Raw genomic sequence first — 25,908 nt, 5'->3', positions numbered from 1 at the left:
AGGCCAGAATACTGGAGTGGGGAGCCTTTCCTTTCTCCAGGGGATCTTCCCAAACCAGGGAGCAAACCAGATCTCCCATATTTCAGGCAGCTTCTTTACCAGCTGTGTATATATTCACACACATACATACAAATATATAATGGCTTCTCAGGTGGCATGAATGGTAAAGAACCCACCTGCCAATGCAGGAGACATAAGAGACATGGGTTCAACCCCTGGGTCAGGAAGGTCCCCTGGAGGAGGGTATGGCAACCCACTCCAGTATTCTTGCCTGGATAATCTCATGGACAGAGGACCCTGGTGGGCTAAAGTCCATAGGGACATGATTGAAGCAACTTTGCACACATGCATATATGTTTATATATTTAAGCAAGCTGCATTTAGGTAAACTTTACTGTTCTCAGGGAAATGATACAATCCCAGTGGTACCCAGATCCACAATCCCTTATTTACAGCTCTAAAATTCCAAACATTCTGTAGTTTATTTCGTAAAACATCTGAAGACAAAACCTGACTGGAACTCAGTTAACGTTAAATTTGATCTGAATTCATATATTTATATATACATATATATACATGTATATAATAATCATTCCAATTACTGTTTTCATGTCATGGTATGAAGTAGTACACGTGCTTTATTATGCTCTGATATCCCAGATCCCACTGGGTGTGACATGCAATACATGGTATATGTCATTTATCACCTTTCTAAAAAGCCAAAGTTTCTGAATTCTGAAATATATCTGGTCCCAAGGGTTTCCAGCAGGCCTTGTGGGCCTGAACAAACTAGTACACAGCATATTAAAAAAGATGAAAGTTTCTCAACTATTTGAAGAAGTTTGTTAACACTGATCTAAATTTTGGCAAAGGAGAATTCACTCAAAAAGAAACTACAGTCTGATTTCATCTGACTGTGGAAGCCAAAGGCTTTGATAAATGATATTTTTTATTTTTTCAACTTGGTGATTAAAAAAAAAAAAGTAGTCTTGTTATATACTGATGTGTCCCTCCAAATTCATATGTTGGAACCCTCAATACCTCAGAATTCGACTGTATTTGGACACAGGGTCTTTAAAGAGGTAATTAAGTTAAAGTAAGATTACAAGTGTGGGCCCTGATCCAAGATGACTGATGTCCTGAAAAGTACTGGTCTGGCCAAAAAGTTTGTTTAGGATTTTCCCTCATGTCTTATGAAAATCCCAAATGAATTTCCTGGCCAACCCAGTATATGACAAGAAGGTGTGAACACAGAGACACACGGAGTAAAGTCTGCATGAGGACACAGTGAGGAGGCAGCCAAGGAGAGAAACCAGCTCTGCCAACACCTGGGTCTGGGACTGCCAACCTACACAACTGTAAGATAAGTTTCTGCTGTTCAGTCTACCCAGTCTGTGGAATCTGTTCTGACAGCCCTAGCAAACTAACACAGTTATGTTTTAATAGTCAAGTCTGAATCATTACTGAGTATTCATCCCCTCATGATAAAAATGTCTCTTTTTCTTTCTCTCTTGGCACTACGTTCATGAAAATTCCAAGAAGCTTAAGGATACTTATTCTGTGCAAAGAGTCCTGGTTACTAGTTTTACAGAAAAAGTGCTAGGAAATCTGAGCAGTCCCCCAGAGGGCCGAGTGTACTGCTATTATCCTCAGATCACACAGATACAGCATTCGGTGAAGCATGTGACCCAGAAACAGAGGTTATCCTTGCCCGTGGGCCAGAGCTCATCAGTGGTCCAGATACCAACTTGTTGGTCCAGGAGCACCAACTGGTCCAAGCTCCTGGGCCACTGTCACAAGTATGGAAGTGCATGAGGCAGGCACCACCCAGGCTAGTCCCCCAGGACTTCTCAGGATGCAGAGAAGGAAGGGGACACAGCTCTATCCCAGTATGATGCTTGCAGTTGTGGTTCCACATGATTCAACACTGAGCTCCCAAGGCTGCCATTTCTCTACGTGGTACATTTCTCCTGCACTCGCTTCTTTCCCTAAGGACCTTGCACGGGGCCCAGGTGACTGAGTCCCAGAGCCTCCAGACTCAGCCGCACACCCTGCCTGGACATCCTGCCCCACACACTCAGCTTCCTGGCCCTCAGGAGAAAAAGCGGTCCTCTCACTCAGTCCAAGGCCTACCTGTGCCTGTCTACTGTTATTAGTCATTCTATTTTTAAAGGGAAAGTCTGACTTTGTGAAACGCAAGATGACCTGATGAAGTGAAACCAAAGCAAACCAAATCCTGCCAAGCAAAAAGAAGTGTGTTCCACCATTAAGTAATGATTATTTCAGGAATGCAGAGATAGCTAAATATTAGGGGAAATTTTAAAACATCGTATCACGAAACCAAAGGAGAAAAAATAACATTGCTTCTTAAAAAATAAGTAGGTGACTTCAATAGCATTTGAAGTGAGAAAAAGATTTAAGGGACTAGATCTGATAGATAGAGTGCCTGATGAACTATGGACTGAGGTTTGTGGCACTGTACAGGAGACAGGGATCAAGACCATCCCCATGGAAAAGAAATGCAAAAAACAAAATGGCTGTCTGGGAAGGCCTTACAGATAGCTGTGAAAAGAAGAGAAGTGAAAAGCAAAGGAGAAAAGGAAAAATATAAGCATCTGAATGCAGAGTTCCAAAAAATAGCAAGAAGAGATAAGAAAGCCTTCCTCAGCGATCAATGCAAAGAAATAGAGGAAAACAACAGAATGGGAAAGACTAGAGATCTCTTCAAGAAAATTAGAGATACCAAGGGAACATTTCATGCAAAAATGGGCTCCATAAAGGACAGAAACGGTATGGACCTAACAGAAGCAGAAGATATTAAGAAGAGGTGGCAAGAATACACAGAAGAACTGTCCAGAAATATCTTCACAATCCACATAATCATGAAGGTGTGATCACTGACCCAGAGCCAGACATCCTGGAATGTGAAGTCAAGTGGGCCTTAGGAAGCATCACTACGAACAAAGCTAGTGGAGGTGATGGAATTCCAGTTGAGCTATTCCAAATCCTGAAAGATGATGCTGTGAAAGTGCTGCACTCAATATGCCAGCAAATTTGGAAAACTCAGCAGTGGCCACAGGACTGGAAAAGGTCAGTTTTCATTCCAATCCCAAAGAAAGGTAATGCCAAAGAATGCTCAAGCTACCTCACAATTGCACTCATCTCACACGCTAGTAAAGTAATGCTCAAAATTCTCCAAGCCTGGCTTCAGCAATATGTGAACCGTGAACTTCCAGATGTTCAAGCTGGTTTTAGAAAAAGCAGAGGAACCAGAGACCAAATTGCCAACATCCGCTGGATCATCGAAAAAGCAAGAGAGTTCCAGAAAAACATCTATTTCTGTTTTATTGACTATGCCAAAGCCTTTGACTGTGTGGATCACAATCAACTGTGGATAATTCTGAAAGAGATGAGAATACCAGACCACCTGACCTGCCTCTTGAGAAATTTGTATGCAGGTCAGGAAGCAACAGTTAGAACTGGACATGGAACAACAGACTGGTTCCAAATAGGAAAAGGAGTATGTCAAGGCTATATATTGTCACCCTGCTTATTTAACTTATATGCAGAGTACATCATGAGAAACACTGGGCTAGGAGAAGCATAAGCTGGAATCAAGATTGCCAAGAGAAATATCAATAACCTCAGATATGCAGATGACACCACCCTTATGGCAGAAAGTGAAGAGGAACTGAAAAGCCTCTGATGAAGGTGAAAGGGAACAGTGAAAAAGTTGACTTAAAACTCAACATTCAGAAAACTAAGATCATGACATCTGGTCCCATCACTTCATGGCAAATTGATGGGGAAACAGTGTAAACAGTGTCAGACTTTATTTTTTGGGGCTCCAAAATCACTGCAGATGGTGACTGCAGCCATGAAATTAAAAGACGCTTACTCCTTGGAGGGAAAGTTATGACCAACCTAGATAGCATATTCAAAAGCAGAGACATTACTTTGCCAAGAAAGTTTCATCTAGTCAAGGCTATGGTTTTTCCAGTGGTCATATATGGATGTTGAGAGTTGGATTGTGAAGAAAGCTGAGCACCAAAGAATTGATCCTTTTGAACTGTGGTGTTGGAGAAGACTCTTGAGAGTCCTTTGGACTGCAAGGAGATCCACCAGTCCATTCTGAAGGAGATCAGCCCTGGGATTTCTTTGGAAGGAATGATGAAACTCCAGTACTTTGGCCACCTCATACGAAGAGTTGACTCATTGGAAAAGACTCTGATGCTGGGAGGGATTGGGGGAAGGAGGAAAAGGGGACGACAGAGGATGAGATGGCTGGATGCATCACTGACTCGATGGACGTGAGTCTGAGTGAACTCTGGGAGTTGGTGATAGACAGGGAGGCCTGGCGTGCTGCAGTTCATGGGGTCACAAAGAGTCAGACACGACTGAGCAACTGAACTGAACTGAATATATATCACTAACCACCACAACAAAAATATTTCATAAGCTAGCAGTGGAAGATTGTTCTTGATATGATAAAAAAGAAAAAACCATCCCAAGCCAAATGGCAATGTGTGGATGTGTGATGTCACTTCAGTCATGTCCAACTCTTTTCAACCGCATAGACTAGCCTACCAGGCTCCTCTGTCCATGGGATTTTCCTGGCAAGAATACTGGAGTTGCCACGCCCTCCTCCAGGGCAGCTTCCTAATTCAGGGATCGAATTCACTTCCCCTGCGTCGCAGGCAGATTCTTTACCAGTGAGCCACCAGGGAACTGCAAGCCAAATGGCAATAATAGCTAGTTATAAGTAAATGATATTCCCGTTCAACAGGAAATAATAAGACAAGGCTGCTTGCAACCGCGGTCACCGTTTATCATATTCTAGAAGTTCTAGACCTATCCAAAATGACAGCCATTAGCCACGTATGGTTACTGAGCACTTGAAATGGGGTTCATCTGAATTGAGGTGTTTTGTAACTATAAAATACATACCAGAATTTGAACACTTAGTATTTTTTAAAGAGAGTAAAATATCTACTTTTTAATTTTTATATTTATTTAGGTTGAAATTTTATTCTGGGTCGAAGAAACTGACAAGAAATTAATCTCTAAAACATAGAAATAGCTCATGCTGTTTAAGAACAGCAAAAAACCCTAACCAGCCCAATCAAAATGGGTGGAAGATCTAAGTAGACATTTCTCCAAAGAACATATACAGATGGTTAAAAAGTACATGAGGAGATGTTAAAATCACTAATTATTAGAGAAATGCAAATCAAAACTTCAATGAGGTGTCACTCCATACTGGTCAGAATGGCCATCATCAAAAAGCTACAAACAATGAATGCTGGAGAGGGTGTGGAGAAAAGGGAACCCTCCTACACTGTTGGTGGAAATGTAAACTGGTACAGCCACTATGGAGAACTGTATGGAGGTGCCTTAAAAAACTAAAAGTAGGACTACCATATGATCCAGCAATCCCGATCCTGGGCATATATCCAGAAAAAAACATAATTTGAAAAGATACATGCACCCCAGTGTTCACTGAAGCACTATTTACAATACAATAGCCAGGACATGAAAGCAACCTAAATGACCATCAACAGAAGAATGGATAATTAGCCATTCTTGCACAATGGAATAATAGCCATAAAAAGAATGAAATAATACCATTTACAGCAACATAGACAGACCTAGATTGTCATACTGAGTGAAGTAAGCCAGAGAGAGAAAGACAAATATCATGTGATATCACTTATATATAGAATCTGAGAAAAAAGGGTACAAATGAACTTATCTAGTACAAAACAGAAACAGTTACAGATGTAGAAAATGAATTTATGATTATGAAGGGGTAAGGGGGGAGGGATAAATTGGGAGATTGGGATTGACATATATACACTAATATATATAAATAGATCACTAATAAGAACTTAATAAGCACAGGGATCTCTACTCAATAATCTGTAACAGTCTCAGAGGGCAAACACACTGAAACCATACTCACAGAAAACTAGTCAAACTAATCACACTAGGACCACAGCCTAGTCTAACTCAATGAAACTAAGCCATGTCCGTGGGGCAACCCAAGACGGGCGGGTCATGGTGGAGAGATTTGACAGAATGTAATCCACTGGAGAAGGGAATGGCAAACCACTTCAGTATTCTTGCCTTGAGAACCCCATGAACAGTATTAAAAGGCAAAATGATAGGATACTGAAAGAGAAACTCCCCAGGTCAGTAGGTGCCCAATATGCTACTGGAGATCAGTGGAGAAATAACTCCACAAAGAATGAAGGGATGGAGCCAAAGCAAAAACAATACCCAGCTGTGGATGTGACTGGTGATAGAAGCAAGGTCCGATGCTGTAAAGAGCAATATTGCATAGGAACCTGGAATGTCAGGTCCATGAATCAAGGCAAATTGGAAGTGGTCAAACAGGAGATGGCAAGAGTGAATGTCGACATTCTAGGAATCAGCGAACTGAAATGGACTGGAATGGGTGAATTTAACTCAGATGACCATTATATCTACTACTGCGGGCAGGAATCCCTCAGAAGAAATGGAGTAGCCATCATGGTCAACAAAAGAGTCCAAAATGCAGTACTTGGATGCAATCTCAAAAATGACAGAATGGTTTCAGTTCGTTTCCAAGGCAAACCATTCAATATCACAGTAATCCAGGTCTATGCCCCAACCAGTAACGCTGAAGAAGCTGAAGTTAAATGGTTCTATGAAGACCTACAAGACCTTTTAGAACTAACACCCAAAGAAGATGTCCTTTTCATTATAGGGGACTGGAATGCAAAAGTAGGAAGTCAAGAAACACCTGGAGTAACAGGCAAATTTGGCCTTGGAATACGGAATGAAGCAGAGCAAAGACTAATAGAGTTTTGCCAAGAAAATGCACTGGTCATAACAAACACCCTCTTCCAACAACACAAGAGAAGACTCTATACATGGACATCACCAGATGGTCAACACCGAAATCAGATTGATTATATTCTTTGCAGCCAAAGATGGAGAAGCTCTATACAGTCAGCAAAAACAAGACCAGGAGCTGACTGTGTCTCAGACCATGAACTCCTTATTGCCAAATTCAGACTTAAATTGAAGAAAGTAGGGAAAACCACTAGACAATTCAGGTATGACCTAAATCAAATCCCTTATGACTATACAGTGGAAGTGAGAAATAGATTTAAGGGCCTACATCTGATAGATAGAGTGCCTGATGAACTATGGAATGAGGTTTGTGACATTGTACAGGAGACAGGGCTCAAGACCATTCCCATAGAAAAGAAAAGCAAAAAAGCAAAATGGCTGTTTGGGGAGGCCTTACAAATAGCTGAGAAAAGAAGAGAAGCAAAAAGCAAGGGAGAAAAGGAAAGATATAAACATCTGAATGCAGAGTTCCAAAGAATACAAGAAGAGATAAGAAAGCCTTCTTCAGCGATCAATGCAAAGAAATAGAGGAAAACAACAGAATGGGAAAGATTAGAGATCTCTTCAAGAAAATTAGAGATACCAAAGGAATATTTCATGCAAAGATGAGCTCAATTAAGGACAGAAATGGTATGGACCTAACAGAAGCAGAAGATACTAAGAAGAGGTGGCAAGAATACACCAAAGAACTGTACAAAAAAGATCTTCACAACCCAGATAATCATAAATGTGTGATCACTGACCTAGAGCCAGACATCCTGGAATGTGAAGTCAAGTGGGCCTTAGAAAGCATCACTACGAACAAAGCTAGTGGAGGTGATGGAATTCCAGTTGAGCTATTCCAAATCCTGAAAGATGATGCTGTGAAAGTGCTGCACTCAATATGCCAGCAACTTTGGAAAACTCAGCAGTGGCCACAGGACTGGAAAAGGTCAGTTTTCATTCCAATCCCAAAGAAAGGCAATGCCAAAGAATGCTCAAGCTACCTCACAATTGCACTCATCTCACACGCTAGTAAATTAATGCTCAAAATTCTCCCAGCCAGGCTTCAGCAATACGTGAACCGTGAACTTCCTGATGTTCAAGCTGGTTTTAGAAAAGACAGAGGAACCAGAGATCAAATTGCCAACATCCGATGGATCATAGAAAAAGCAAGAGAGTTCCAGAAAAATATCTATTTCTGCTTTATTGACTATGCCAAAGCCTTTGACTGTGTGGATCACAATAAACTGTGGAAAATTCTGAAAGAGATGGGAATACCAGACCACCTGATCTGCCTCTTGAGAAATTTGTATGCAGGTCAGGAAGCAACAGTTAGAACTGGACATGGAACAACAGACTGGTTCCAAATAGGAAAAGGAGTTCGTCAAGGCTATATATTGTCACCCTGTTTATTTAACTTATATGCAGAGTACATCATGAGAAACGCTGGACTGGAAGAAACACAAGCGGGAATCAAGATTGCCAGGAGAAATACCAATAACCTCAGATATGCAGATGACACCACCCTTATGGCAGAAAGTGAAGAGAAACTAAAAAGCCTCTTGATGAAAGTGAAAGTGGAGAGTGAAAAAGTTGGCTTAAAGCTCAACATTCAGATAACAAAGATCATGGCATCCGGTCCCACCACTTCATGGGAAATAGATGGGGACACACTGGAAACAGTGTCAGACTTTATTTTTTGGGGCTCCAAAATCACTACATATGGTGACTGCAGCCATGAAATTAAAAGAAACTTACTCCTTGGAAGGAAAATTATGACCACATTACTTTGCCAACAAAGGTTCGTCTAGTCAAGGCTATGGTTTTTCCTGTGGTCATGTATGGATGTGAGAGTTGGACGGTGAAGAAGGCTGAGTGCCAAAGAATTGATGCTTTTGAACTGTGGTGTTGGAGAAGACTCTTGAGAGTCCCTTGGACTGCAAGGAGATCCAAACCAGTCAATTCTGAAGGAGATCAGCCTTGGGATTTCTTTGGAAGGAATGATGCTAAAGCTGAAACTCCAGTACTTTGGCCACCTCATGCGAAGAGTTGACTCATTGGAAAAGACGCTGATGATGGAGGGATTGGGGGCAGGAGGAGAAGGGGACGACAGAGGATGAGATGGCTGGATGGCATCACTGACTCGATGGACGTGCCTCTCAGTGAACTCCGGGAGTTGGTGATGGACAGGGAGGCCTGGCGTGCTGCGATTCATGAGGTCGCAGAGTCGGACACGACTGAGCAACTGATCTGATCTGATCTGATGCTGGAAAAGAATCTAAAAAAAATGGATATACATACAACAGATTCACTTTGCTGTACATCTGAAACTAATACAACATTGTAAATCAACTATACCCCAACAAAAATTTTTTTAGAAAATAAACAATATATTATTGAAATAATTTTTCATGTTTCTGTTTACTTTCTTTTACCAAGTGTTATATTTCTATTGGGTAGTGCTCTTCTAGACAGTGTAATATGGTAAAAGAAAAGAAAAAATCTTTAGTCACAAGAAATAAGAAGGTGCAATTATTACTGTTTGAGGATTAGATGACTGTGTAGATGAGAAGTTATTAGACATTTTTAAAAATAATTATTTAGAAATTAATGACTACTTTCTATGCCAGCATCAGACAGAGAATAAAATGGGAAAATAAATCTCAAATGTCCGCAAAATATATAATATACTCAAGAATAAATTGCACATAAAATGTAAGACATTTTTATAAACAAATAGTTTAAAGTGGTTTTAGCTTCTCCTTTGACAACCGTTTAGGGAAGAAGCAAAGATGTTCTCAGAGAACACTGGTCTGCACTGGTGCCCAGCTTGTCCCATAACTAAACAATTTACAGGACTCACCAGACTGCTAGTCTGCAGTGGCTGTTGAGGACCCAATGTCCACATCCATCAAGTATGGTAGAGTTCACAGCATACAGGTTCAGCAATGACCTTGCTTCTGGCTCCATCTTAGGTTTCCTATCCTGATGTTTCTTTGCTTAATCATCCAAGCACTGAATTCAGTTCAGAAGTTTAGTCACTCAGTCGTGTCCGACTGCAGCACGCCAGGCCTCCCTGTCCATCACCAACTCCCAGAGTTCACTCAAACTCATCTCCATTGAGTCAGTGATGCCATCCAACCATCTCATCCTCTGGCATCCCCTTCTCCTACTTTCAATCTTTCCCAACATCAGGGTCTTTTCCAGTGAGTCAGTTCTTCGCATCAGGTGGCCAAAGGATTGGAGTTTCAGCTTCAACATCAGTCCTTTCAATGAACACCCAGGACTGATCTCGTTTAGGATGGACTGGTTGGATCTCCTTGCAGTCCAAGGGACTCTCAAGAGTCTTCTCCAACACCACAGTTCAAAAGCATCAATTCTTAGACATTCAGCTTTCTTTACAGTCCCACTCTCACATCCATACATGACCAATGGAAAAACCATAGCCTTGATGAGACGGACCTTTGTTGGCAAAGTAATGTGTCTGCTTTTTAATATGCTGCCTAGGTTGATCATAACTTTCCCTTCAGGAAGTAAGCATCTTTCAATTCCATGGCTGTGGTCACCATCTGCAATGATTTTGGAGCCCAGAAAAATAAAGTCAGCCACTGTTTCCCCATCTATTTGCCATGGAGTGATGGGACCAGATGCCATGATCTTAGTTTTCTGAATGTTGAGCTTTAAGCCAACTTTTATACTCTCCTCTTTCACTCTCATCAAGAGGCTCTTTAGTTCTTCTTCACTTTCTGCCATAAGGGTGGTGTCATCTGCATATCTGAGGTTATTGATATTTCTCCTGGCAATCTTGATTTCAGCTTGTGCTTCATCCAGCCCAGCGTTTCTCCTGGTGTACTCTGCATACAAGTTAAATAAGCAGGGTGACAATATACAGCCTTGACGTACGGCTTTTCCTATTGGAACCAGTCTGTTGTTCCACGTCCATTTCTAACTGTTGCTTTCTGACCTGCATACAGATTTCTCAAGAGGCAGGTCAGGTGGCATTATAAAATACAATATATGCATCAACTATAATTACACACTGACTTCATGATTTTTTTTCTTCTATTTCTTTACCTTTTTAATGTAGGGCTGGTTCTTCCCCTTCTCTCAGATGACATTTCTCAGTCATCTTGTATCAGTCTTGCAGGGACATGCACAGCGTCTGTTTCTGCATCTCTGCCTTTTCGTATCTGAAAAGATATACCCTTTTCATTAGAAGCATTTGACAATGCAACTGGTAGGACTCTTCATCTTGACAAATATTGCTGAGACAGAGGGACATGTTAACCTATACTTGTCAAGGATGGTTGCATTGACACTGAGACTTTGTAAGGAAGTGAGAATGTTCCCTATCAAATAAACCTTTTGGTAACTTTGGATGTTAACTTTAGTGTCATTTAATATAGGAGGAAATTTATATACAGTTTCTCTGAATTCTTAATAGCTTATAGATTTAATAGACTGGGAAGGCAAGGAAGGGAATCACATACACCTGGCAGAGAATATAGGACTGTGTGGAGCAAACCTGAGAAAAACCCTGAGAGCCTCCAGGACTCAGTACCTTTTCAACTTGTCTGGTTTATTATCCTGGCCTGGAGCTTGGGACTTTTTGCCTTCCAGATGAAAGAATCATTTTGGCCCTGGAGATGGGACAATGCCTCCACCACCCACCCACACCCCTGGAAGCCCAAGGGACAATTTACAAAGGCCCAGAGATTATAGATCCTTGCAGTGTCTCTCCGCCCCAGACATAAAGTTGGAACTCTGATCTGAGGGCCATCCCAAGGGAACTTTTGGGAAGATGTGAGGATCTAAGGTGACGAGGGTGGTGTGCTTTTTCTTAAGACAAAAAAGCAGTGGCGAAGTAAAAAATTATTTGGAGGATGAAGAGTTGAGTTGGGGACATTTTTATTTTGAAGGGTAACTACCAAGTAAAGATATATGAGCAGGCACTAGGGTCTGGAATTCCGGAAGGACATCAGCTAGAGACACAGATGTTACAACTACCAACCTAAGTCCAGGGGTATTTGCTGTTACTCTCCAGGAAATCACCTAGTTTCTCATTTTCAAGAGCATGCAGAGGTCATGTCTTAGATGACAGACAGGAGATTTCAGAGGAACAGCACTGAATTGCTCTCACAATGCATGTGGCCAGGAAATTCTGAGTGTGCGGTATCCATTTTTAATAACTGCATAACAGATTATCACAAACTTGGCAACTTTAAACAGTACACATTTATTATCTGACTGTTGCTGCAGGTCAAGAGTCTGGGTGTGGTCTAGCTGAGTCATCTGCTCAGAATCTCACAAGGCTGCATTTGTGGTTTTAACCAGGCAGTGTTCTCATCCAAAAGCTTGACTGGGGAAGAACCTGACTCCACGCTCACTCAGATTACTAGAAGAATTTATTTCCTGTGGCTGTAGGACTGAGAGCCCCAATTTTTGATGGCTAATGGTTGGAGGCTGCCCTGAGCTCTTAGAAGTCACCCACCATACAGAGAAGCCCATGTGGACTTTCCCAACATGACCATTTACTCGATCAAAACAGTGAATGAATTCACTAGTAAGACGAAGTCTGGTATAATGCAATGTCATCATAGGAATGACATTCATCATTTTTGCCATATTCAATGGGTTAGAAGCTAGTCTGGTCCCCCCACACTCAGAGGAAAGGTTTTATACAGGACATGAATAGGAGACAGGGACCATGGAGAGTCATTTACCTCAGAATCTGTCTGCCACATGCTGTGTGCATGGGAGAAGCATGGACACAGAGTTGAAAAGCCATCTATCTCCAAGCAGCTAACATACAGCAGAGTGGGGCACATCCACCACATATTCTGCCATGGTAAGCCACAAAAAAAGGTGCAAAAGACCACAAACTTTGGCAGTACAGTGAGGAAAGTAAGTTTACCAGCTGCACATATTAACCACTTATAAAACACATTCATCGGCATAATTCTGTTATGAGGGTCCCTATCCTGTATTTCAGAAGGGTTGAGAGTGAGAGAGGGAGAAGAAAAACAGTGAGGCTGACAATAACCCTCCAAATGCATTACCTGGGATATTCTTGGGACATCTAATCACCAAATGGGCATAGTGATTGGTCAGAGAATATTTTGGTTAATTTATTTCTCCACTTTCCCACCAGGAAGAATGGAGTTGATAAGACTCTACAAAGATGAAATATTTGAAAACTTCCTCAAGTCAGTAATAAAAACCCTTAAGGGGGAGGGGATACATATGTACTTATAACTGATTCACACTGTTGTACAGCAGAAACTAACACAACACTGCAAGACAATTATACTCTAATTTTTAAAAATTAAAAAAATGATCAAAACCCACATGAAATATCAGATATATGCTAGGTGCCAGAAATCGGATCACAGATAACCAATTTATCCACAACCTGCTGAACGCATGAAGCTCTGGCCTGGGTTGTTCCTCCTGTGCCCTGAGTGACCTCCCACCCCAGCACCTTCTCTGGAAGAGCTGGCAGAGACTTTCCAAAGCTGTCAACATGAGGGGGTATGTGGTTTTATCTCCATCTTGTCTCCACCAGAAGCATGCCCGTGACACTGCCATCTGCTCAGCAATACGGCATCCCAGGCACCAGGGATCCTGGTTCTGGACATGAAACTGGGTACGGGGCCATTTCCTCTGAACACCTGAGAACGCATCTCCCTTCTGAAACAATATGGACAGACATGCCTGATTTATCAGGGATCCAGAGAGCGTGGCTGCAAATCTCTGTTCTCAGTAATTCTGAGACTTCAAGTGTATTTGGTAGCAACTGAACCTAGTCTGCCTGAGCAACTATTTCTGTGACACCAAACTCCATGGGGTAGTTAATGGCGAGAAGGGACTCTTGCTTCATTGTAAACGAGCATAGGACAGGCCAATTTCTGCTTGCCCCCTCCCCCAAAAAAAAAAAAAAAAACAACAACAAAAAATGTGGGAAATACAGCTCACCCAAAAGGGCATACAGGCATCTTCTCACCTGCCCTGCCCCCACCGTTACCCCACCACAGACAAAGAGGACAGAAGCTACAGGAGAAAACATTCAACCAGCCAGGGCAGGGGAGGCGATACATGGAGGCGAGATGGATGAAAATTTCATTTCTGACTTTGACGATGGACCCTTTGGGTGCTCCTTGTCCCTTGGTATTGTTTGTTTGTGGGGTTGGTTTCTGAATCCACAGGTGTTTGTGGAAGCATGATGCTATCTTTGCAAAAAAAGACAGTATGGGATTTCTGAAAAGACGGCCTAGGTCTAAATGCTAGCTTTTCCACTTACTCTCTGCCCACCTTTCAATAGAACAGTCTAATCCCCTTAAATCTGTTTCCTCATTTTCTTAGAAGGGAACATTTAAAAGGCACTTAACCTCCCTGAGTTATTGCCACGGGAGCGTGTTGGGATCCGGCATCACACAGAAGCATCCTACACTCTGGAAGTGCAGAACTGAAGCCAGCCCAGACCCATCACACCCATATTAAAACTCTACATGCCTGGAAACTAAAGCCCATGGTTCGAAAGGGACTTGACCAAGGTCTCTCTGCCAGAAACATGCCATATGGGGTACTGCCTCCTGCTCAGCCTGCCAGACAGGGGAGATGGAGCTGAAAACTCAACTTCTCTGCCTTCCCTTGGGCGGGCCTGAAGACGGTGGGGCTTAGAGCCAGCGCAGGACTGGCTGGGTGGTGAACCCCCCACCCCAGTCGATGAGAGCTCCAATCTGGCCTGCAGCCACCCTAGGTCTGTTTGTGACTTCAGCTATGCCCCTGCTGCTGGGCATCCATTGTCCGGGTGGTGCATCATCTCAGTCTCTGACTCTGTTCTGAAGGAGAGAGATGGCGACAGAGCCGGCTGAGCGGCAGTTTGAGCAGCTCGCACGCAGACCGACGGATCTGCATCTCTGTTCTGGGACAGGCCCATCTCTCCCAGCCCTGTCTCTCCATGCATCAGGAGACTCCATGGACATATTTGTTTACTCCATTTGCCGATATGCAGTTTGCATAATATTGAATCTGGAAAGGACACTGCATCCACTGACAGGAGTTTTCCCAGCTGGAAAGAGAAAAAAAGAAAGAAAGAAACCAGCTTTACATTTTTTACATTTTGGGGTAGAAATAAAGACACTATACCATGTGCCAGGCTTCCTGATGGTTGGTTCTCAGGGTGGGGAAGGCCACGTCTATGGTCAGGCCATGCTCCCAGATCCAAACTATTGTTGGATGGTTTTCTTGTAAACACTGTTGGCAGCTCCAGGGACGGCTCTTTTGGTAAAAAGGATGTGCTGGAACGAAACGTGGGCCTCCAGCCAAGACACATTTCTTCCTATAAAACAGAAAACATGCACGTGTCAGGATACAAGAAGCCAAGCCTCTTTAAGAGCGGAGGCCTCCTCCTCCTCTGCATCCCAGGAGGATGGGGAGGACCAGGCTGAGCTAGGCTTTGACCTGAGATGCCTGAGAGGGAGCAAAGGGCCGAGGATGTACTCCAGCCCCCTACCCCGCAGCTGGGCTTTCTGTCAGATGCCTTCTGCCAGTTTGCTTATATTCTCAGATTGGTAAATGCCTAGCTCAGATGTGAGGTATAATGAGGCCCATTCAGGGCTTCCCTGGTGGCTCAGAAGGTAAACAATCTGCCCGCAACACAGACCCAGTTTGATTCCCGGGTGGGGAAGATCCCCTCAAGAAGGGAATGGCAACCCACTCCAGTATTCTTGCTGGGAGAATTACATGGACAGAGGAGCCTGGTGGATCACAGTCCAGGGTATCACAAAGAGCTGACTGAGCTACTAACACTTGCACTTTTTCCTAATTTGTAAAAGCAAAGATGGAAAGCACAAAGTCAAGGTAAATAGATGGAGGCCCAGGAGGGGTGTTCTTCGCAGGCCCCGGGCAACCATCCTCCCAGATATTTTCTTCTTCCTGAGACAACACTCAGACCCTTCTCATCACAGATTCTTCCAGCCTCCATGGCAGGCTCTAGGGAGCTGCCCAGAAGCACTGCTTGTCCAAATATCACTCCACACATGGCATGACCCATGGGACCCTCCTACTCAGGTGGGGTCCTCCGGGCAGCATCAACCTCACCAGGAGGTTAGTTAGAAATGCAGGATCTTGGGGCTTCCCTAGTGGTCAGTGGCAAAGAATCTGCCTGCCAGTGCAGGAGACGTGGGTTCAATCCTTGATCCAGGAGGATCCCATACACCATGGAACAACTAAACCCATGTACCACAACTACCAAGCCTGTGCTCCAGAGCCTGGGAGCCACAACTACTGAGCCCACGTGCTGCAACTACTGAAGCCCAAGTACCTAGAGCCCGTGCTCTGCAACAAGAGAAGCCACTGCGATGAGAAGGCCACGCACTGCAAGAGCCCTTGCTCGCCACAGCTAGAGAAAAGCCCACCGACAGCGACGATCCAGCATAGCCAATAAGTAAATAAATAGTTTTTTTTTTTTAATAAAAAGAAAGAAAGGGAGAGTCTTGAGGCCCAGGTGTTTCATAGGCACATGGAAAGTTTTACAGGCACTGCCTGACAACTTCCTGGAGCATCCTCATAATTGGACACGTGTGTCTTCACGGTCCTACCAGTGGAGAAGGATAGATGGACAGTGAATTACAAAGTGACAAAGGCCCTCTGTCTCATAGCAGTCCCCAGTCACAGCCCAGGTTTGAGTATAAGGCACTTGGACTACAGATCCTACAGCCCCCAGGACTCAAGTTTTGCAGCCACCCAACCTCTATAGTGGGGGAGCATCTTCTCATATTCTTCCTTCACCTTTTTGGAAGAGCAAAATGGTAGAGCTCGATTCCAGGATGATTTAAGACATCGAAGTGAAGTGAAACTCACTCAGTCATATCTGACTCTGCAACCCCACGGATTGTAGACAGGTCAGGCTCCTCTATCCAAGGAATTCTCCAGGCCAGAATACTAGAGTGGGTAGCAGTTCCCTTCTTCAGGGGGTCTTCCCAACGTAGGAATTGAACCCTAGTCTCCTGCATTGCCGGCAGATTCTTTACCATCTGAATCACCAAGGAAGCCCAAGACATCAACTGAGAGTAAATAAATAAATCAGATCTGGGTTTTTCATTGTGATTTTTTCACCCTTTAGCCAGAGTTTGGCTTTACCTGCTATAGGCACAAAGGAGCCAGGTCCCATGCAGCCTGGGTGAAGTTGGAAATCCAGGGTATCTGTGTCCCTTGGGTGGACATCGGCTACACAGGCCACACAGTGGGAGCAAGTGAGGACATTGGCTACACAGGCCACACAGTGGGAGCAAGTGAGGACATTGGCTACACAGGCCACACCGTGGCCCAAGCGAGGAGCCCAGACCTGTCTCAGCACTTGGTTCTTTCAATGCTGTTGGTCTGGTCACTAATCTGGAGCCCTTATGAGCTCATTCCTGGACAAATCACAAAGCTCTGCAGATGACTCATCACTAAAGACCCATCAGGAAGAAAGTTGCCATGCACACCAGCCAGGCTCACAAACCTGGATCCTTCCACAACATCTAATGTGATGGTGGCATAACCACCCAGCCTCCACGATCTCTGAATGTAACTGCAGACCTGCAGTTCTTCTCAGGGAGAATCAGGGACTACCCTTTCCTCCTGGCTTTGTCCCCCAGGACCTGGTCCATAAATATTACAAGTGTCTCACCTTATGTGATGGACTTCCCAGGTAAAGAATCTGCCTGCAATGCAGGAATCATGGTTGGGAAGCCCCTGGGTTGGGAAGATCCTGTAGAGAAGGAAATGGCAACCCACTCCAGAATTCTTACCTGGAAAATCCCATGGACAAAAGAGCTGTGTGGGCTACAGTCCATGGGGTAGCAAGAGCCAGACACAAATTAGCAACTAAACCACCAACTGCCTTGTGTAATGTGTGTGGCACCTGGAAATGTTTGTTCTGCCACCATAGCTGGTGCTTAGTGCTTACACCATGTAAGAACGATGGGGACAGAATTAGAGTTCCTATCGACATGCTACAGATATGTGCCGCAGAGAGTTTTTGTTTGGCGTTGTACACATACATTATCAATTGTAGTTCTGGCCCACCACATACAGTTGTCATTGGTCATGCCTGCAAACTAAAGCCCAGAGTGAGAAGGAGACTTGGCCAAGTTGACTGTCCAAGTTCTGTTTTTTTACAAGGGCTGCAGCAGTCAAAGAGTTATATAGCCGTTTAAATTTTTTTTCAGGTTAAAATACTACAGCAGATTATACTGTATGAAATCGTGTGGCCTTGGTTACCATTTTCACTGTGTGCTAAGGCGGATCCAAAGTGACTTTCTGAGGAGAATCTTGGTCTTACACACAGGTACAAGCTTTCTATTCAGGCAGGAGTTCTTGTAAGGTGACACGATTTTGACAAGAGTGTGTTCATCTTACTCCCACCTTGGGTGACTATTAAAACATAAGGTTTTACACCTACCCACTTCCCTGCAACAGAGAATATTTGCACTCTTAGTAGTTGTCAGGGAACGTAACCTTGAACTTGGTGTCACTCAAACATTTCAACTCCTCTTGGTGGAGAGGAATTGTGTTTAGAGAGCATTTCCCAAGGAGAACTGTATTAGTTCAAATAATGCTAGCTACTCTAACAGACAAATCTAGACATCCTAGTGCCTTGACACAAGAGGAGTTGGTCCTTGTGCAGATCACAGTCCAGGGAAGGTGTTCTGGTTGGGTGTCTTCCACCAGACCCTCAGTAGCCTGGGCTTCTTCCTTCCTGTGGCTCCATCTTCCTCTGGGCCCCTGTAGCCTTCATTTTTCAGCCAGCAGATGAGGAGTATGGAAAGAATGCATTTACTTCCCAACCATTTCGGCTCAGAAGTGATGAATATCACTTCTGCTCAAGCTCAGGGTCAAGACCACGCCTGGCTGCAAAGAAGTCTGGGAAAAGTATTCATGCACCCAGCAGGGAAGGAAACAGTCACTGGTGATCTTTCCCTGCTGTGGAAATGTGTGGCTCTGTCTAATCTCTTAAATGGATCCAGACTAAGCAGTCCATCTGAGAGCCCAGTGTCAGGAGAGCATAAGGTGGGCTCTGCAGAATGGCTTCTCTAGAAAAGCAAGGAGGTGCATCCTTAGTCTAAACAAACAGAAGAGCAACACTCAGATTCAATACCCATGAGTATAAGATGCTACTACTGAGGTTGGAAGCTTGGGCCTGATGAAGCTTGTTTTCAAGAACTCAGGAGGAACATCGCTCTGAGGATGTGATAGGATTTTGGTGTCACAGGTATGGTTTCCACTGTGCTCTGTCCTATGTCCTCACGTCCTTGCCCTTGTGTGGCCTTGTGCCAACTCAGCTCCTGTTTGTTTTCATTTCCTGTGCTGTGATTCATGTCACTTATTGTGCCTCCCTTTGCCTTGGCTGTTGAACAGCTGAGACTCAGATCAATATAGCCCATCTCTAGCAAATAGGTGGGCCATTCAGAGATGTATATTTTGAACCAACCTCACACCTAGTTCCATTCATCTTTCCTATTCTTCCATCTATTATGCTTCGGTTTTTGTCATTTTTATGTCATCACGCCATAATCCAACTATCTTTGTGAACTGTGTCTAGTCCACTTAAGGAACACAATGGAATACAAGCAAATAGGTAAACAACAGGATTATCAACCCAATACCAGAGGAGCAATGACCCAGAAGCTATTAGAGAAAGTTGGAGAAACTGGCTTTTCCCTTCTCTTCCTGCCAAGGTCTTGGCATTACAGGTGTGGCTGCTTCACCCACAGCATCTACGAACGAGCAGATCTCCCACCTCTGCTCCGTGCAGCTCTGTGTGTGTCAGCCTCCAGGAAGACACCTTTCCAGGTCTCAGAGCATCTGAGCATCCCCAGGAGGAGCACCTTCCAATTTCTCCAGGGGATGGTAATCTCAAGTCACTCTCTTTTGTGAAAAAGGATTCATGCCATGGATGCCTCTGCCTTCCACTGAGCTTCTTCCCGGGTCCTTGCATCACATTGCACCTCTGTCTGGAGCCACTGTTCTAACAGGATGGATAACATCGCCGATTCAATGGACTCAAACTTGGGCAAACTCCGGGAGATAGTGAGAGACAGGGAGGCCTGGTGAGCTGCAGTCCATGGGGTCGTGAAGAGTTGGACACAACTTAGCGACCAAACAACAACAACAACATTGCTCTAACAGATCAACCTCTGAGACCCATGGACAGATTAGCCAGGGAGCAGCACACACAGCTCATGGTGAAAAGCTAGTCCCAGGGAAGAGCTCCCCACAGAACAGACAAACAGATTCATAGCTACAGAGGACACGCTGGTGGATGCCAGAATGGAGGTGGGTGATAGGAGAAAATAGGCAAGGGGAATTTAGAGGCACAAACCTCCAGTTATATAAAAAGTAAGTCATGCTCAGTTGCTCGGTGATGTCCGACTCTTTGCGACCCCACAGACTGTGGCCTGCTAGGCTCCTCTATCCATGGGATTTTCCCAGCAAGAACACTGGAGTGTGTTGCCATTTCCTCCTGCAGGGGATCTTCCCAACCCAGGGATCAAATCCACATCTCCTGCATTGACAGGTGGATTCTTTACCACTGAGCCACCTGGGAATCCCGTAAGTCACAGGGATGTAATATACATAAGGAATGTGGCCAATGGGCTTCCCTGGTGGCTGAGATGGTAAAGAATCTGCCTGCAATGCAGGAGACCTGGGTTCAATCCCTAGGTCAGGAACATCCCCTGAAGAAGGGAATGGCTACCCACTCCAGTATTCTTGCCTGGAGAAATCCATGGACAGAGGAGCCTGGCAGGCTACAGTCCATAGGGTCACAAAGAGTCAGACATGACTGAGCAACTAACATTTTTCCTTTTCACTATGTGGTCAATAAAATTGTAATAACTTTGTACAGGGACAGTAGGATTACTAGACTTACTGTGATGGTCATTATGTAATGTATGTAGACATCAAATCATTATGCGGAACACCTGAAACTAACATAATATTGAGTGTCAACTACATTTTATTACAGAGAGAGAAAGAGAGAGAGAGAGAAGCACTATCCACTCACTACACGTGACCACAAAACACTTGAAATGAGGCAAATCTCAAGTGGGATGTGCTGTCAGTATAAAATGCATACCAAATTTTGAAGACTTTGTACAAAAAAACACTACAATATAACTAACATTCTTTTTTTTTTTGGCTGCGCGGGGGTCTTTGTTGCTGCAAGTGGGCTTTTCTAGTTACAGCGAGCGGGTGCTACCCTCTAGTTGCGGTGCACGGGTTTCTCATTGCAGTGGTCTCTCTTGTGGAGCACAGGCCAAGTAGTTGTAGCACACAGGTTGCTCTGCGGCGTGTACCTTCCCAGGTCAGGGATCGAACCCCTGTCCCCTGCACTGGCAGTCGATTCTTAACCACTGGACTACCAGGGAAGTCACAGTAGTTTTTAATATGCAACAGGGATTCTCATATATTCTCATCTCTCACCATGAGGTCTCCAGAGGGGCACGTGGTTGGCCTGGTATCTAGAAGAGCCCGGATTCATGTTAAAAGGTAGAGATTGGGATTCTATACCTCTGCCTGCAAGTTTTAGCGCCCTGTCTGATGCATTCAGCTCTGAGACTCAGCCCAGAGAACAAAGACTTCAAGGTATTATTCACCTGTATTGTGTCGGCTTTGTTTTCAAGGACAAAAACTATTAACTTAAGGGGAAAAGTCATTTTGGGATTTTTTCTTTAGTAAAATTAAACATTACCTGGAGCAACTTATCTTTCTCAAGTACAGAAGTTCAGTAGCCCACCCCAGGTCCTCTGAATAGCAACTAAGACAGATAAAAATATTTTCCTGTTCAGAGATGATTTCAGTTATCATAGCACTGAATAGATGGCAAATGAGAACCAGCTTCCAAATGTCTGTTCATGAAGCCTGAATCTGGAAGGAGCTGTGGAGGAAGTGAATGACCTGTAGGTGAAAATGATTTAAGTACAGTGATAATGCTGAAACCTGGCTCGTGGAGACCTAATGGACGAGCAGGGCTTCAAACCATGTGATTCGGTGCATCTGAGAGTCCATATGCCTGCAACACAAGTCTAGCGTCCCTTATCCTGATGAGCTTCAGAGAGCCCCTAGTTTCCCACAGCCCAAAGAGGTAGCCTGCCTTGAAGAGCCAAGATGCCCCAGCACCCACTCCCTGTACCCTGTCTAGCCTCACGCTACTTCCCTTTTGCCAGTTTAGCCCTTAGGCATCCAGGCTTCCCCCCTGGGAAGCACGTGGCCCTACATCCTTCCTTGGCCATGCACACGTCCACTCTCACCCCTCTGCTCACAGCACAGGCCACCAACCCAGCGATTCTTAACATGCACAAGTCATAGTGATGTTTCCCTTATCATCTCTGTCTTTTCACTTCTCCAAGTCCTTAGCAACAACCCTCAGTGACACCTGACTCCAAGAAATCAGTCCTTCAGTTCCCCTTCAGAGAGGGACAAAGAACCCCCACAAGCAGAGGAATTTACAGAAGGACTCAGTAGATATCACCAATGTTTCCATCATTTTCCTAAGAAACCCATTTATTCATCAGCAGAAACTCATCCAGAGGCCCATGGACAGAAGTCAGAAGGTCAATAAACTCAGATGGGGAAAATGTCTGTCTGCTTTTTCACTAGTCTCTAGTTGAACTATAGCATTTCCTTCAGTGACAAAAGTGGGCAATAAACCACAGTTATTTTAGCAATGCTATGATTTGTGAACAGGCTTCCCAGGCGGTGCTAGTGGTAAAAACTCCACCTGCCAATCCAGGAGATGCAAGTGACTCAGGTTTGGTCCCTGGGTCAGGAAGATCCCCTGGGGAAGGAAATGGCACCCCACTCCAGTACTCTTGCCTGGAAAATCCCATGGACAGAGGAGCCTGGCAGACTGTAATCCATGGGGTCACAAAGAGTCAGACTGAGGACACAAACACATACACATGATTTGTCAATGGTAGAAATCAGTTATTTTAGTATGATGGTTGCAGATTTCTCAAAATATTATTTATTTATGACATGTCAGTTATTCAACCCATAAGTAGATCCTGCTTTTTAATGAGTTAATAGCAAAGAAGCACATATATGACTATACCACATATCTGTTTTATTTGTATTTTGATAACTGTATGTCAATATTATTAGTTTCCTTTGTAATCCTATATATTTTATTTTGTGCATTTAAAAGCACTCTGAGGATGAGTCCTGTCTTAGTCTGGGTTGTTATAACAAAATACCACAGACTGAATGGCTTAAACAACAGACACAGATTTCTCACAGTTCTGCAGCCTGGAAGCTCAAGATCAAGGTCAGTGTCTAGTGAAGAAATGCTTGCAGAGAGCTAACTTCCTGTTTTACACTCACATGGCAGAAAGAGATCGCCTTTCTCATATCTCTTCTTTTTAAGGCACTAATTCCATTCGTGAGGGCTCCACCCTTATGACCTAATTACCTCTCAAAGGCCTGTCTGCAAATGCCATTACACTGAGAATTAGGGTTAACGAATTTGGGAGACAAAAACATTAAATTTATAGCAAGTCCATTGGCCTTACTAGATGCTGAAAGAGTGTACAGAAAAAAGGGAAAAGGTGGTTAGCCAACCCCTGCAATGACCCCCATGAAGCATGCCCCCACCATAAAGGTTCCTGTGACAGTATCAGTCACAGAGTCTTCAAATACAGCCCTGCAAGTACTTTACATAGTTCCTCAAGAGGTGATAAATATCCACATTCATGTCAAAATTGGGAAATTGATTTTTTGAATTCTATTCCCATATAGGCCACTACAGAGTATTGAGTAGAGTCCCCTGTGCTATACAGTAAATCCTAATTAGTTATCTAATTATATACAATAATATGTATACATCAATCCCAATCTCCCAATTTATCCCTCCCTCATTCCTTATACCCTGGTAACTGTTAAGTTTGTTTTCTACATTTTAACTCTATTTCTATTTTGTAGATAAGTTCATAAGTAGCCTTTTCAAAATGTTTAAATTTTTTTTAATTGTGATAGAAGTCAATCATATTTGTACAGTTCAGTGGAACTAAGTACATTCAATTATTCTGCAACTCTCACCATCGTCCATCGCCTGAATTTTTCACCTTCCTAAACTGAAACTCTGTCCCCATTAGACACTAACTCTCCATTCCCCCTCTTTTTTAGATTCAACATGTAAATGATATTGTATGATTATTTGTCTTTCTCTGTCTGACTTACTTCACTCAGTTATTGTTTAGTCGCTAAATTATGTCCGACTCTTTGTGACCCCATGGACTGCAGCAGGCCAGGCTTCCCTGTCCTTCACTATCTCCCAGAGTTTGCTCAAACTCAAGTCCATTGAGTCAGTGATGCCATCTCATACTCTGTTATTCCCCTCTCCTCCTGCCTTCAGTCTTTACCAGCATCAACTTTACTCAGGATGAGAATCTAAAAAACAGTGGATATACATATATGTATGGGCTTCCCTGGTAGCTCAGCTGGTAAAGAATCCACCTGCAATGCAGGAAACCTGGGTTTGACCCCTGGGTTGGAAAGATCCACTGGAGGAGGGCATGGCAGCCCACTCCAATATCCTTGCCTGGAGAATCCCCATGGACAGAGGAGCCTGCACTCCATGGGGTTGCAAAGATTTGGGCATGACTGATCGACTAAGCACAGCATACAAACATATATGTATAAGTGATTAACTTTGCTGCACACTTGAAACTAACACAACATTGTAAATCAACCCCAAAAAACATTAAAAAAAGAAAAAAGAAAAAAAAGCAAGAACTCAGAGTTTAGATGTAGCACATGGGCAGAAGGGTCTCCTCAGGGTCCATTTCTCCAGGAGAAGACCTGACTGGCTGCCTCCTCTTTCTGTGACAGCCCAGCTATGCCATGGTCAAAGGTAGACATCAGGGGGATGCAGCCGTAAGACCCCTCCTCACAGGCGAAACCCAGTCCCAAATGTGTCTCCAGCCGTGAGGCACCTGCTGGTACCAGACCAACGGGGTGACTCTCTCAAGTCTCTCGGGAAAGGAAGAGGAAATTCTTTCGCAAACGTAATTCCACACTGGGTGAGGGATATTGTGAGCTGCTCAATTCCCTACCCTGCACACTAATTACACAGCGCTCTGGGTTAATTAATTTGTAGGAGCGGACCATATTGCTGAATGCACATTTTTTCTGGGTTTCAACCGCTCTACTTCTCAAGTTGAAATTACTTTGCAGCAACTTTTCTTTCTTTCTCTCACCTTTAACTCTAAGTCTGTTTGCATGTTTTCCTTTTGCAGTTTGGGGGAAAAAAAAATTAAAAGGGAGGAAAAAAAAAAGAAAGGTTATTTGATCCTTTGAAGAGAGAAATCCTGCTATGGATTTTCTGCATTGAATTCATTGGAGAGAAAAAGAGCGATTGAGTGAACAGAATGGGAAAAAATGGACCAGGAAGGACACAGGCAGCCTTGATCTCATCCAGGTGGAGGCAAGGCAGGAGCCCCCAGTATCCCAGGGCCATCATCCCCTCACCAAGCCCTTGGAGACCCTTCTGCAGCTAGGCCACCATGCCCACCTGATTGGAGAACTCTGGGCTACAGGTTCTTCAAACAGTGCTGAAGAGGGGAGTGCAAGACTGAGCCAGAAATGCTTGGGCTCCCCTCCTGGTGCTCACTGCCTCGGGCACTTTGATCAGAGGAAGAAAAGCTGAGAACTAAGAAATCGTTCTGAGCGTGGGCTGAGAGAGGGAGAGCTGATAAACCAGAGAAATACTCTTTGTAACATGAGCTTGTGTTTCTTCCCTCATCTCCAGGCACAAGGCGGAGAGGTGGAATACGTGGTCATTGACACTCAGTGATAAATGCTCAGAACTGGGTCAGCTCAAGGGCTTACCCCAGTCTGAGAAAAAAAACTCCTAACACCTAACTCAGGGCAGGCATCAAGTTGAAAACAGACTTACTGCCGCTCCCCACTGTAGCGTCCTCTGGGGTGGGCTGTCACGTGTATAGAGTCAGGTGTACTCCTGACTCTGGGCAGATCCATGAT

The 25,908-nt window shown here is 44.0% G+C and overlaps 1 long non-coding RNA gene across 1 annotated transcript in view; it reads right to left on the bottom strand.

Moving 5' to 3' along the window:
• Nucleotides 1-9,748: 9,748 nt before the first annotated feature.
• Nucleotides 9,749-25,908, bottom strand: part of LOC109566348 (uncharacterized) — a 134,841-nt gene continuing 118,681 nt past the window's right edge. The window contains exons 5-6 of the long non-coding RNA XR_011569367.1: nucleotides 15,028-15,220; nucleotides 9,749-11,069 (exon numbers count right to left, since the gene is read on the bottom strand). This is a non-coding gene — a long non-coding RNA (uncharacterized lncRNA). The remainder of the gene's footprint in view (nucleotides 11,070-15,027; nucleotides 15,221-25,908) is intronic.

Source organism: Bos indicus, chromosome 11 (genome assembly GCF_029378745.1).
Source record: "Bos indicus isolate NIAB-ARS_2022 breed Sahiwal x Tharparkar chromosome 11, NIAB-ARS_B.indTharparkar_mat_pri_1.0, whole genome shotgun sequence".
In the NCBI taxonomy this organism is placed as follows: Eukaryota; Metazoa; Chordata; class Mammalia; order Artiodactyla; family Bovidae; genus Bos; species Bos indicus.
This window is presented reverse-complemented; position numbering and strand designations above follow the sequence as displayed.